We start from the raw sequence: 13,947 nt of genomic DNA, 5'->3' as shown, positions 1-13,947 counted from the left end.
AAGAAATCTGCAGCAGGGTCTGCAGGAGCATACATTACATGTTTTGTCTTAATATATGTGTGCATACAGTAAAGTGAGTGTGTGCGTCCGGTGGTCATCTCCCAGCAGAGCGCTCCTGCTCTCCATCAGTCTATTTCTGTCTCTGAGTGGGCAGGATGGATGAACCGCCCGAAGGGATGGAGAGGGGGATGAAGAGAAAGTGAGAGAGGTGGAAATAGTAGAGGGAGAGCAGCGTATGTGATGCCGCCGTCCTCTCGTTTTGATCGACCTGTGTCGCTTTGTGCTCAATCTGTTTTTGTTTTTTTCCAGCTCGTAATGAATTAATTAGAGATGACATCACGGAGTGAGAGAGCGGCAGGTGTCGCTGCAATGGAAGACTGTGATAGGCTGTGAATGATGAGGGTGACAGACGAGGGGTGAAGAGGAAAGGACAAGAAGATTAGAGGGTTTAGAGTAAGGACACCTCAGAGGTCTAATTAGCGCCCATCCATTAGTGAAGTCTTTGGACACCACTGGTTGTCACTGGCAGCAGACTTAAAGATCTGCAGACTGAAAGGAAGTTTTGTTTAACCGCTCATTGAAAGCTGAGTAAAAGTGCGTGCACCTGTCCAGGTGTCTTGTTGTACTCGTGTTTCCCTCTAACAGGCTTGAGCATGAACATTTCAGTCAGCGTTTCCTTTTCAGGAACGTCTCAGCAACATGTCTCCTCTCGCCTCTCACTGCTTGCTGTGTGGGAAATTTGATCGCTGTAAGTTTGCCAGAAAATGAAAATGGTGACATGTTGGAAGAAAGACATCAGCAATGATCTTAAAGAAGCAAATGTTGCTGCCCAGCACTCTGGGAAGTGTCATAAGTCCACCCCAAGCAACTTGAAGTCGATCATTCTACAGTGAGAAAGATTATTAATAAGGGAAAAACACTGAAGGCTTCATGGCTCCTGTGGAGGGTTTGCCAGGACAAAAGCCTGAATATGTCAGCACAGCTTGGTTTGCGGAGTTGCATCACATAAACCCAGAGACCTCTGGAACTGCGTCCTTCTAGCAGACAAGACCAAAGTGGAGATGTCCGTCCATGATTCACAGCACCAAGTCTGGAGCACAAACACCTCACACTAACTATCAGCACGGCGTGGATGGGTGACAGTTGGGGCACCTTTCACTTACTGAGTCAAAGTATTCTAGAGTTAAATGTGAGGACATGTGTCCAACATCTAAAGCTTGGGTCATGCAGCAGGACAGTGATCCAAGCTCAGCAGCAAATCCACAGCAGAATGGAGAAAAAGAATCAAAGTGCTGCAGTGGAACAAGTCCAGACCTCAGCCTGGCTGAGATGCTGTTTGGGAACCTTCAGAGAGCTGTGCATGAACAAACGCTCTCAAACCTCAATGAGCCGAAGCGATAAATGTGGCAAAATTCCTCTAGAATGATGTCAAAGACATAAAACCATTACTTCAGGTTATTAGTGCTAAAGGAGGCTCTACAAGCTACTGACTCTGGAGCCAATCCCAGCTGACGCAGGGCTTTTTCACTGTGAGCCAGCAATGCTAACAACAGCGCCACCATGCTGCTCATTTAGCGTTTCTTAAACGAACAGCTGTTCTTCTGAGGATGCATTTGGCAAATTTTTAAGACCTCCTAGAAACTCCTGTTACATCAAACCTCATTTTATTTTTCTCATGATTGTGTCTTACCTGTTTTAAAGATCATTTATGCCTCATGTCGGGTGAGCAGCTGCATGAAAAAGATAAATGTCATGATTAAAGAGCTGCATTAGTTACCTAAAAGTAAAGATAAACTTTTGAGGAGGAAAATGACAACGTAGTGTTAATAATTACTTTTCTCTTGACTCATTTTTAGACCAACACTGATTAGATAAGTGTGCTCTTTGGCTGCTCTGCCTCTAATCCTGCCTCAATGGTAGCCGAGGCATTTATGTGTAATTTAGCAGAAGCATCCATTACACAGAGCAGGATTAGGTTCGGGTTGCTGATGTGACTGAGGTCAGACTGAAGAGTCGCTGGCTCCGAGCGAACGTCGAGTCAGTAAATGAATAACAGAGAAAACTCGGTGAATCTGAGAGAGAGCGAGGCAGCAGCTGCTTCTCCTCCTGCTCGCAGGAAAACAGCTGCTTCACTGGTGGAGGATACCGCCTGAGGGACTCGCAGTGACACACACAGATCTCTTGTGTGCTGAGAGGTCAGCAGGCTACCAGGTAAAGGTGGAGGACGGGTGAGAGGAAAGAGAAGGAGCTGAGGGAGGCGAGGAGATTGAGGAGGAAAAGAAGGGGGAAGTGCTGAGTCTAACTGATGACCGCTGCTTGCTACAGCCTTCAGCTATTTGTACGTCGCAGGAAAAAAAGATAAATAAATAAAGAAGACAAATGTCCCCTGCTCTGTGGAGGACAAACTAAATCTTCCCTGCGGCTCTCTTCTGCTACTGTTTCAGAAACTCTAAACCAGAGAGGAGAGCAGCTAAAGAACAACAAATACATCCTGGGAAATGCGGCTCGCCGGCTGCTGCATTCGCCCGGTGTGGGCAGGGATTTGGTGACCTGCATTTCAATCCAGAGTAAAAGGACAGAGAAAGACAGAAGGGAGAGGAGAACGTGGACGTGCTGATGGACGGGTTGTAACAGAGACTCAAAACTCAAAGACTCAGAAAGACTGGAAACTCCTCCCACAGCTTTATTACTCCTCGTGATGAATGTACGGAGAAAATGGGCTAAATGAAAATTACATGCAGAACGAGTGAGTCCTGCAAAGGCCTCAAACTGAAACCTGAACCCTGTGTGACCAGTTCCCCCCTAAAAACATTGAATTTCATGACCTAAACCCCTCCTACACTGGGGATCTCCATCTGGGACATCATATTAGCTCCGTCTTCGTATCAGTGTGTTTACATAAGCTGCGGCTTAATACAGTGAAGGACCATAATGTTGTGAGTCGTTTTACCTTGAATGTTGGCTGTGTGTGATAACACACTTTATATTGTAGTGCAGTAGATAAACTTTAGTTAGTTTCTATAAATTGTAGCTTAAACTAAATCAAAGGTAACACAGCTGATGCTGCACACAGTCCTAGAACCTGCTGATAGGATAAACTGCATATAAAAGATGGCCTTCTGCTCTAAAAAGGGCCTAAAACACCAGTTCTTTCCAGTTGCCAGCAGGGGGCATCTCTCAATTAACTAAATGTTTGTTGGAAAACGACCCTTGATCTGTGACATCAGTGAACACTTTCAAATCTTATTTAATACAATGTTCAGTGTATTTTATTTATAAATCACCAAATCACAACATCAGTCACCTCGAGGTACAACCAGGGATCTTCATCAATCACAAGTCATTAGCCAATGAGCTGCGAGCGTCTTATTGGTAAAGTCCGTCCCACTTTTCTGATGTCTGGTTTCAAAAAGCCAAGATGGCCTTGATGTAATGCTGTTCAGCTGCACACATCACAGTTATTCAGGTTAATACTGTAATCGTGGTTGTTTAGCAAGTTAACAAATGTTGCAAATGAATAAAAATGAGGCGAGGGTCACGAGGGACACGGGTTTAACTGGTAGGGGGTGGATCCCGGAATATAAGACCAGTTTCCCAAGGCCAGCCAGCAGTCACTGCAGGACAGACTCCACAGTGGGAGCAAAGAGAGCTCCAGGTCAAAGTGAACTTGCATCAGGTCCCTCAGAAGACCTTGAGCTAGAGAGAATAAACCAACAGCCACGTGCCTCATGCCACTGGCAGCAGAGCAGGAGACAAATCCTGAGACGAGGGCGGCTGCAGATAATCCTGGGACAGGTTCACCTACAGAAACCCTCTGAGTTTTATTTCCTCTGGTGTTGTTGATCAAAGGCTCTCTGTGTGCCAGTTAGCTGATATTAAGGTTTAGCTTAAAGTTAATCACAATAGGTGACATCACAGTGCGCTACAGCCATCTTTTATGTACAGTATGTGGTCAATATGCACATAGGTGAGAAAATCCCAATCGTGAAACTAAAACTAACGAATCCAACTAACGTTTGATGATCTTTATTCTGGAGATTATTTCTTTTAATTGAAAGACAAGATTAAAACAGGCTCCAGCAAACACTGGCCGTCCAAAGCTGTTACAACGTCGAAAAAGTAATTTTATCTGCTGATATCATCTGTTTTGACGTCACCATCACCAGCTCAGTAAAAGGAAAGCTGTCCACGGCCTCACAGATGGACGCAAACCTGCAGGTGATGGTGCAGATGGTTGGGTTGTCCATAACGCAGTTAGCAAAATAATTAATTCCAGGTGTTTCTCTCAGCAGACGGAAAACGAAACATTTGAAATGATTCATGTTCACTGCTTTGTTTGACTGTTTCTCCAAATCTCTGTCGCGCCATGCAGATGGAGCTCGCATCAATCTTCACTCCTGAAATGATCAAATGTAGAAAGTTTGATAGAAAATATAAACATTTTTTGCAGTAGTCACACACACACACACACACACACACACACACACACACACACACACACACACACACACACACACACACACACTCTGCACTGATGTGCAGCAGAGAAGACGAGCCACCCGGGGAGAGACTCTCCGTTTCCTGTCAGCCACGCCAACTTCCTGTCACCATGTTGATTTACTGTTCCATTACTCTACCTGTGGAGCTGTGTGTGTGTGTGTGTGTGTGTGTGTGTGTGTGTGTGTGTGTGTGTGTGTGAGATAATTCTGTGTTTTAGCCTTGTGAGTGTGTATAAGATAGTCTTTCAGTGTTTTGTGTGTGTTTCTCCCCAAAGGCAGGCATCACTGGCAGAGTGCCTCACTGGAGTAATTATAACACACACACACACACACACACACACACACACACACACACACACACACACACACACACAGCCTCACAAGCAGCAGTAGTTGTTACCATGGTGTCATCCTCTCTCTGACGATTAGCCTTTAGACTTTCTTCTTGTTGTGCTGAATATTTTTGCACTGAAAACATGAGTCTCATTTATAATTGGAAGTAAAAGTTCTTAAATGTCTCGGTGATGCTTTAATCTGGCTTCTTCTTTCTTACCACTTGTACATCAGTGTCATGATGGTGGATCTCTGCCTTGATACCGATACTGTGATCAATAATATCCATATGTATGTAATCGAGTGATGTCTGAAAGAACAGTTGTGCCTCGTGGTGTACCTCAGAGGTCTATTTTGGGTCCACTTCTCTTTTGGCTTCTCCCCATTGGCCATATTTTTAGATGTATTTGTGTTATGTTAGCAATTTCTTATTATCTCTATGCTAATGAGGTTCAGTTACACGGTTGTTTCAGCTTCTGAGTTTTCTAAAATGTTTAGTTTTAGTGATCGAATGACAAAAATCAAGCAATAGTTCACTGACACCTTCCTTTAAATCCTTTAAATATTGATTTAAAACAAACTATGATTATTGTTTCTTCAGAAATTAGGCAGAATATCAGTCTCAGAGATTTGGGTGTCATGTTTCTGGCTTATAAAAGAAGACGTTTTTATACAGTCAAACTTTTAACTAATGTCACGAGTTCGAAAATGTTGAGCAATGAAACAAACCAACAGGGGCCCAGGAGATGCAATCAAACGATGAGTTTATTAAAACACACGCAGGAGTCTGCAGCATCACATCAGCACACGTCTCCTGCTAAGAACACACTTGAAAATGATTTTATAACATCAGGGTTTACGCCCCTTCTTGCGTCGATTACAGATCAAATACATCGATTACAGTAAATTGTACATCCTAAATGGCTAAAAACAGACACAGAAGTTCCTCTTTCTATAACACCTTCCATACATGGCAATAGATTTCAAGCCTAGATGGTCTCTGAGGGCTTGTCCTTTTCTTAACTGGTCTTCTGTCATCTGTTACTAAGCAAACTGAAATGCAGTTAGAAGCTAAATGAATTTCGGGCCTCCTGCCTGGCAGGCTTCTGGATTATATGTGTGTTGTAAGCGTGTATGCTGTTCATCCTTCTGTGCTCCAAGTCACCTACACAATAGATTGTGACGACATAGCGCTTCACAAAGCTTAAAACCTTCTTTAATAGACTGAGCATCAACTCTGAATGAGCACAAACATGCAATGTGTATAAAATAATCATAGCTGCACCTGGAATAAAAAGGTTAACGTGGTGGCTATAGCTTTAATAAACATCTTTAATGCAATATCAAGGCTGTAGGGTATATTATTAATGCAATTAATAGTGCAGGTTATATTGTAGCAGTAAAATAATTTCTGTATCTCCACACTAACTTCATGTTTTATGTTGTATTCTATTGCTTTACATCGCTATAGTATGTTTTATTTCTAACATTTTATTTCGAAGCACTGGGTCATTATCTGTGAATTACTTAGTCACTATACAAAAAGAAAAGGAATAAGACTTCTCAGAATGTTAATTTAAAAGCTTTAGAGTAATTTTAATATTTTCCTCATTTCTTTTTCTCCTGATAATGCACCTTAACAAATGTAAGTAGAGGAATCTTCTATTATATATGTTTTGGACATCGTTGGCTTTAGGTCTGGTAAATAGTGCACATTCATACACTGCTCACATATTTTGTGCTCTAAGAACAAACCAAAACCAGCGAGTGATGTCACAGTGATTGTGTCCATCTTTTATATACAGTCTGTGGATATATCCTGGTTTTAATGCCTCTGACAGCTTGTCATAAAATACAATGTGATTAACGTGGTTTTGTTTTAGAGCAGCGGTCCCCAACCCCCGGGCCTCGGACCGGTCCGTGAGTCGTTTGGTACCGGGCCGCGAGAGTTGAGGCTCAGGTGTGAAATGTATGGTTTTCAGGGTTTTTATCGGTTTTCAGCGTTAACTCTGTTTTCACGTGTTATGGTAAAAGTGGTAAATGGCCTGCATTTGTATAGCGCTTTACACTACATCCAGTCATCCAGCCACTGGTGATGGCAGCTACATTGTAGCCACAGCCGCCCTGGGGCGCACTGACAGAGGCGTCACTGGCGCCACCGGGCCCTCTGACCACCACCAGTAGGCAAACACGGGGTTAGTATGTTGCCCAAGGATATTTGGCATGCAGCCAGGAGGCAGCCTGGGATCGAACCACCGACCTTCTGATTAGTGGCCGACCTGCTCTGCCACCTGAGCTACAGCTACCCCGACGAATAAATTACGAATAAATCTTCTTTTTTCGGTACCGGTACTAGTTTTATTTTGTTGTATTTATCCGCGACACCTTAAAGGCCGGTCCGTGAAAATATTGTCGGGCATAAACCGGTCCGTGGCGCAAAAAAGGTTGGAGACCGCTGTTTTAGAGGACTGAGGGACCTCCAGGGTCAAGAGGGTTGCTTTTTATTTTTGTAAAGAGTCACACGGTGTGCTCGGGTGCTTGAAAATCTCTTCATCTTCACCAAAGCCCTCTGTTGGTTTGAGCTCAGTCTAAATGTGTTTGTGGTTTTCCGTTTGAACCCTGAAAGAAAAATGAAACTTCCACTCGCCGAGCTAATTTGCTTCATAATGACTCTGCCGGGGATGCAGTTTCAACAAAGAAAAGTGGCCTTTCGCAGAAAAACACAAAGCATCTACATGGGGACCGAGCCCCCTCCCGGTGCCCCCCGTTGATCCCAGCCAGGTTGTTTTGCAGCTGAGCTCTAATGAAACTCTGAGTCTATTTTGGTTTGTGCGACATGCAAACATTCGGGTGCCTCGGGCTGCACGCTGATCACAGTTCACAGGTTTTAAACAAGCGAGAACACGAAGACGACAAGTGTTTCCTGTCATCGGAGATTTACGCATCTGAGAGTGGAAACAGGATCAAACAATCAAATGTGTCTGTGCAGACAAACGAGCTGAAAGCACACGAAAGGATCCCAGACCGGCCCCGTCTCTCAAAGTGATCGACACGAAAGCTCGTGAAGTTTCATTTGAGGTCACGCAGGTTACATTTTCTTTGAAACTACTGATTATGTGTCAAATTCAGAACTATTGCTGCAATATGACCCAAATAATACTTTTTATTCTGTATTTAATGAGATTACAGTCGTATCGCTGTGAGATCTGGCTGTTACAATAAGGGAAAAGTTAATGGAGTTATCAGTCATCGCTGTACTTGAAAGGAGAGATGGTGGCCCAGCCAGATTTATTGTAATAAAATGTGTGGACAGCAACATGAGCCCACAGTTTTATGTCTCTATTGTTTTATAGTTTAGAAAATGATTTGCCAAAGATGAGTGCTTCCAGTTTTCTGCAGACTGCACGACCTGACTGTGGAAGTCGGTTTCTGCCACCGAAATATGAAGTCGATAATAGTTTTGTGTTATTTTCTCACAAGCTGGAGTCAATAAGTGGAGATAATAACCTGTTAAGTTTTGAATCATGATGATCTCTGTCAGTGCCTGCACAAAAATCTCAACTGTAGCTCAACACAACACAACCAAGTCCAGCACAATGAAAACACTGACCCCGGGTTTAAAGAGGACCAGAATGATCCAGAACAGAGTCAACGACTAATTAAATCTGACGGGTACTTCAATACAAAAACACACACAGAGTTCATTTTTCATGACCTGCAGCCTCACAAACAGCTGATGTCATGGAGGTATAAAGTCAGAGCAACAACGTTACTCTTACTGCGCATTTTTAATTTCTTTATTACTCCTTTATCATCCAACCAGAGTCAGAGAGGAGTCTACCCCACCCACCACAGGGCGAGAGGCGGGGTACACCCAGGACAGGTCACCACTGAAGTACCATAAAATCAAATCAAATGAAAGCATCCTTACAATAACTCTGCAGTGCTGTTTGAAGTACTTTTACGTTGCGCCATTGCTGCACTTCAAACTTGTCCTCAGAGCAAACATCAAATTCTCTTTCAAACTCTGAGGCTGTGGAAGTCTCCTGCATACTCGTAGAATAAGACGCCAACCAGAGTGCTGCTGTGCATGTGGTCAGCACTGACATGGACTTCAGATGTAGAATATTTTCACTCCCTCACCTTCCCCAGACAGTTCTAACGTTACGCTCTTTAAACGCCATCAGACTTTGGCAGGACGACGTCTGGAGGCTGCCTCATGGAAGAGAGGAGCTCTGCCTGTTTGGCTACATCCACACGTACACGGGTGTTTTTGAAAACACGGAGTTTCCGTTTTTGTTTTTTGTTTTGTTTTTTTAAATCCTGTCCACACGTGCAGTTTTGAAAAATATCTCCGTCCACATGTTAACGCCAAAAACAAAGTCAAACACTGTCAAGAACATGCCAAATCCTAACTGTGTAGAAAGGTTGGCCAATCAGAAGTCTCGAATCCTGGGAGGGAAAGACTAAACAGGGTTTTGTGCCGCTGAAAAGGTTAAATACTAATGAAAAAGTTGTTGTGTTTTTCTGGGATGGCAGCTCATTTTGTGTTACTTTTCCGATGCCTTCATCGTTTCAAATGTTAATAACTAAAAACAGTATTTTGGCTGGTGTAGACTCACAACTTAGGAATCAATAAAACACATATAGCATGCATAAATTTAATTTTCTAAAATTTAATTTATTCAAAACCGACGACGCCGTTGGCAGATAGATTAGCAGCAGGAGTATTTTGTCTCCATTGTAGAAATTCATCTCATGTAACCAACAACGTGGCCCAAAACGTGACATCAGAAAAGGCGTACACCTTTGATGTGGCGTGACTAAATCTCCTTTTTCTTCGTACACACGTAAACGCAAAAAAGACGTTTTCAAAAATCTCAGTTTTCAGTGAAAACGGCGTTTACCTGTGGACGAAAGGCGCAAACGCTCAGAAAAATCTGCGTTTTCAAAAATCCCGGTGTACGTGTGGGCGTGGCCTTACTCAGCTTTGATGCTGCTCATGTGTTCACTGAATAAAATTAAGTAACCGATCAAGGCAGCAGTGGAAGAGCAACCCTTACATTCGGTTTCTTGTATTTAAAAATGCTCAGTTATAGCGAACGTTTAAACAGATGATCTTTGTAGGTGGGATAAACCTGTCTCCTCCCAGCAAGAAGGTCCTGGGTTTGAATCCATGTCTGCATAGATTCTCTCCTGGTGGCCTGACATCCTCCCACAGTTTAACTGCTTCTTGCCTAATAACACACACACACAGTCCTGTTTTTATATCTCCGTGGGGACATCTAATTGATGTAATGCTTTACCTAACACCTAACCCTAAAAACTGACTGCCTGACCCTAACCCTCAGCCCTAAACCCAACCATAACCTAATTGTACCCCTGACACTAAAACACCATGTTGTCTCAAAAACGCCTTCACACTCTTGGGGACGCTCGTTTTGTCCACACGAGTAGAGTCACATTCCAATTTCTGTAAACATGCTGCAAACACGACCCTGAACTGAAAAGATGGATGCATGTGTAAAATCCACATTGCTGCTGACTTGTTCACAGCAGGACTTTGTTTAGCTTCTGTACCAGTATTCCTGAATTGGCTTCTCCAAACCGGCAGCCTGCTGTTACCATCAGCTGTGGGAAATCTACAAACTCATTACAAAATATCCAAACTAAGACTTGTTTATCTGTTTAATCTTCACGATTTCTTCATCTTTTATTCGTAATCTGTTTTTCCCTTGCTTGTAAAAATCAAGCCTGTGCACACTTACGGTTCATTTTTGACGTTACGTACAATCAGCATGCACAAGATGTCTCGCAGGCATTTAGAAAATGTCCTCCTTGATAACTGTCTGCTGGAATGAGCACCGGCGCCTCTGGGGACCGCTGGCAGGACTTTCAAACACATCAGTGATGTTTCCCGTGATGGCGTCACGTCGTTTGTTTGCGTGTGTTTAATCTAATGTGTGTGTCTGTTTGTTTCAGGTCCCTGCTGAGCCCAGCGCTGTCAAACACTTGCCACACTCTACAGCATCAGAACAAGGTAACACGCGCACATACACATACACATTGTGCGCCTTCACCAGCCTTTCACACGGGCCAAACTAAATGAGTAACTGTAACCAGAACCCTCAAACGGTCCTTTGAAGCTCCGCCCCAAAGTGAGTGAGGACCGAAAACGTCCTCACGTCCAAGGTTGGTCCTCACAAAGACATATGTGCCACTGTGCAGTCAGACGCACTCAGGACCAATTAGTTCTTGGTGTGTGATGAATTCGTCACCGTGTGCCTCCTGTGGCCAGGCTGCTACAGCTGGTCAGACGCAGCATCCATCACGAGAACCAACAAATAACTGAGCCGTGCGTGTTTCTCATCTGTAACCATGGTTACATTTGGGTGCATTTTATTTGAAAAAGCTTTTACGTGGCCGGCGGCGTTGTGATGCGCTGTTGTGTGCCGGCGACGTGCGAGTCTCTGGATATTTCAGTGCTCTGCTGGTTTTCATGTTTTAATACGTCTGTCAGAGCAGCCAGAGGTCAAAAGGTCAAGCCGCGCTGCAGCTAACCCGCTAACTGATTAGTTCAGCCCGCTGCTGGCAACAAGGCTGACCGCGGGAGACACACACACACACACACACACACACACACACACACACACACACACACACACACACACACACACACACACACACGCTCTGCCAAATGATGCCAGAGGCCCAGTAGGCTGCAGCATGCCATTACTCTCTCTCGGTGGATCTTGTTTCTGAGGCGCCTCAGTGGCTCCGTCCCTGCAAAGCTGGAAACACTCCCATTCTTCTTCTTTACCTTCCTCTGCTCCCAAAGTTGTTTTTTTTAATGTTTCTGCTGTTTTATCAAAGCTATATTATCCATCTTTAGTGCAAAACTCAAATCTTTATTAGCATGTATAGAGATGCCCTGAAGCCGGCACTCTCTGTTTTCATACGAGCGTCTTAAAACGTTGGAAGAAGCAGGTCTGGGCATTTGCCAGAGTTTTTCTTGCTGGCAGGAAGCTCACAGCAGGAGATGGTCTGCGACAAACGTGGTCTCACTACTGGAAGTACTCCATCTGGTTTGGGCAAGAGAGCCTCGCTGCCTAAGATGTCATGATTAGCTGGAGAGAGGAATCAAGTGAAGGCGTAAAGCAGGTTAAACAGCAGAAAGCAAACCTGTTGTTGGAAGATTAAAAAAAAAATCTCAAAATTAAAGCAAAACTGAAATTTAAAAAAAGGTTCACAACATGAAAAACAAGTGAATTATTCAAAAAGTTTGCAGAGTTAGACGTTAAAGACGTCAGCCCGATGTTTGGATCACATATCAGTCCACCGAAGCTGGACCGGATAGTTGACGTAGCGGCAACGTAACGTGCTGCTGACACGGCAAGTGAAGTTTATGCAGATAGCAAATAGCCCCCCCCCCCCCCCCCCCCCCCCCCCGAAAAGTAGGAAAAAGGACAGATAAGATAACTTTATTGTCATTGCACAGTCATACATAGCACAACAGTACAATGAAACTGGAAAACTGTCCCACATCGGCACTACCTGCAACACAACACAGTAACTTAACTTAAGTAAAGAAGAATAAGTATGTTTATTGCAGCTTGTTATAAATGTAAATATTAATATTGTTCTTGTTGTTACACCCCAAACAAGTCCAGGGAGGCCAATCAGGTCAGCTGTTAGCACTGATTAGGGCTGACAGAAATAATAGGAAAAATAATAAATAATTAGTTACAACAAAAGTAACGACAGTTACAATGATAATGATGGTGAACCCATCGGACCTAAGGATGGGTATCGTCACTGATTTCTAGAATCGTTTCGATTCGATTTGAATCGGGGAAATTTTTGCCTCAGACAGTCAGAAATATTATAATTCTGATCATGCATCAGTACATTTCCATATTTTTATATTTATAAAAAGAAAGCTGACACTTGTGAGACTTTATCAACGGTGTAAACATCACAGCAGAGGCCTTTGTGTCAAAGTAGCTGAGGATGAAACAGAAAAACATGAAGGAGATTTTCCTGGCCTGAGATTTTATACAAATATTCTGCAGTCGATCAAAAACGAAGGAAAACCATTAATCAACACATGAACATTATCTGATGCTGCTGAGGTGAAGCAGAGCAAAGTTACAGAGGTTTGATTACAGACACAGCTGAGAGCTTTGCAATTTTGCACAACTGTAAAAATGTTAATTTTGTTCAGTATTGAACGGCAGAAATTAGGTTTTCTTTTTGGAAGTAAGTAAAAGAAAAAAAAACAAACCAGGGGCCGACAGGCTGTAAACAACTTGTGCGTAACAAGCAAGTGAATAATGCAGAAAACAGACTTTTAGACGGGAAACTTCTTGAAGTACTGAGAGAGAGAGAGCTGTGCATGAAGTGTGATTTTATCCTGGTGGAAGCAAAACAGCAAAAGTCAGAGTGAATTCATGACGATGTTTATGTGAAGCGCAGTTTGGATCTTCTTTTGCTGCCGGTTCAGTCAATATTGTTTGGAGAGAGATAAAACCTGCAGCTTTTGAATCTAGAGCAAAAAGGGCGTGAACACAAAGTAGTGATGTGCGATACCACTGATTTCCTTTCCGATCCAATACCAAGTAAAATTCAGGGTGGTATATCGACGATACTGATCCAATACCGATACTTTGTACAAAATCTTTAATCTTTTATTGTATCTCAAATTATAGCATCATAATGATTACAGGACATCAGGTTACTTGTTCTTATCACTTAATAATACAGAGTTCATCATATAGAAATTTAAAAAAAAATGAAGTTGTGCACTATTTGAGCATGTTGCCTGCCTGCAGCACTAAAGGACTCCGTGGAAGACGTCTGTCTCGCCCTAGCAGCACCTGTCCCTGTCCACTACTCCTCTTCAGTTCGCCTCAACATACGCTCGTTATATTCTGTGATATGGTTTACTCTGAGGTGTTTGACAAGGTCAGTGGTGTTGCCACAACACCTCACTGTCTTACCACATGTATCGCAAACCACGTCTTGGCTGTTTGTGGATGCAAAATACGTGAGCACATGACTCCAATTACACTCAGCTATTGTTGTGAGTGCGCACGCAAAGGGGCTGCGACACAGT

At 43.3% G+C, this 13,947-nt stretch overlaps 1 protein-coding gene across 4 annotated transcripts in view; it reads left to right on the top strand.

Annotated features, from left to right (window-relative positions):
* Positions 1 to 13,947, top strand: part of sulf2b (sulfatase 2b) — a 108,802-nt gene that overhangs the window by 26,206 nt on the left and 68,649 nt on the right. For all 4 annotated transcript variants that reach the window (XM_085259168.1, XM_085259166.1, XM_085259167.1 and 1 more), the window contains exon 3: positions 10,815 to 10,872. The gene's annotated coding sequence lies outside the window, so the exon portion shown is untranslated. The remainder of the gene's footprint in view (positions 1 to 10,814; positions 10,873 to 13,947) is intronic.

Source organism: Mchenga conophoros, linkage group LG20 (assembly GCF_057382185.1).
Source record: "Mchenga conophoros isolate Kocher_MC1m ecotype Shallow Benthic linkage group LG20, M_conophoros_male_GT1.1, whole genome shotgun sequence".
In the NCBI taxonomy this organism is placed as follows: domain Eukaryota; kingdom Metazoa; phylum Chordata; class Actinopteri; order Cichliformes; family Cichlidae; genus Mchenga; species Mchenga conophoros.
Note: the sequence above shows the minus strand (reverse complement) of the source record. Positions and strands in the feature narration are given on the sequence as shown.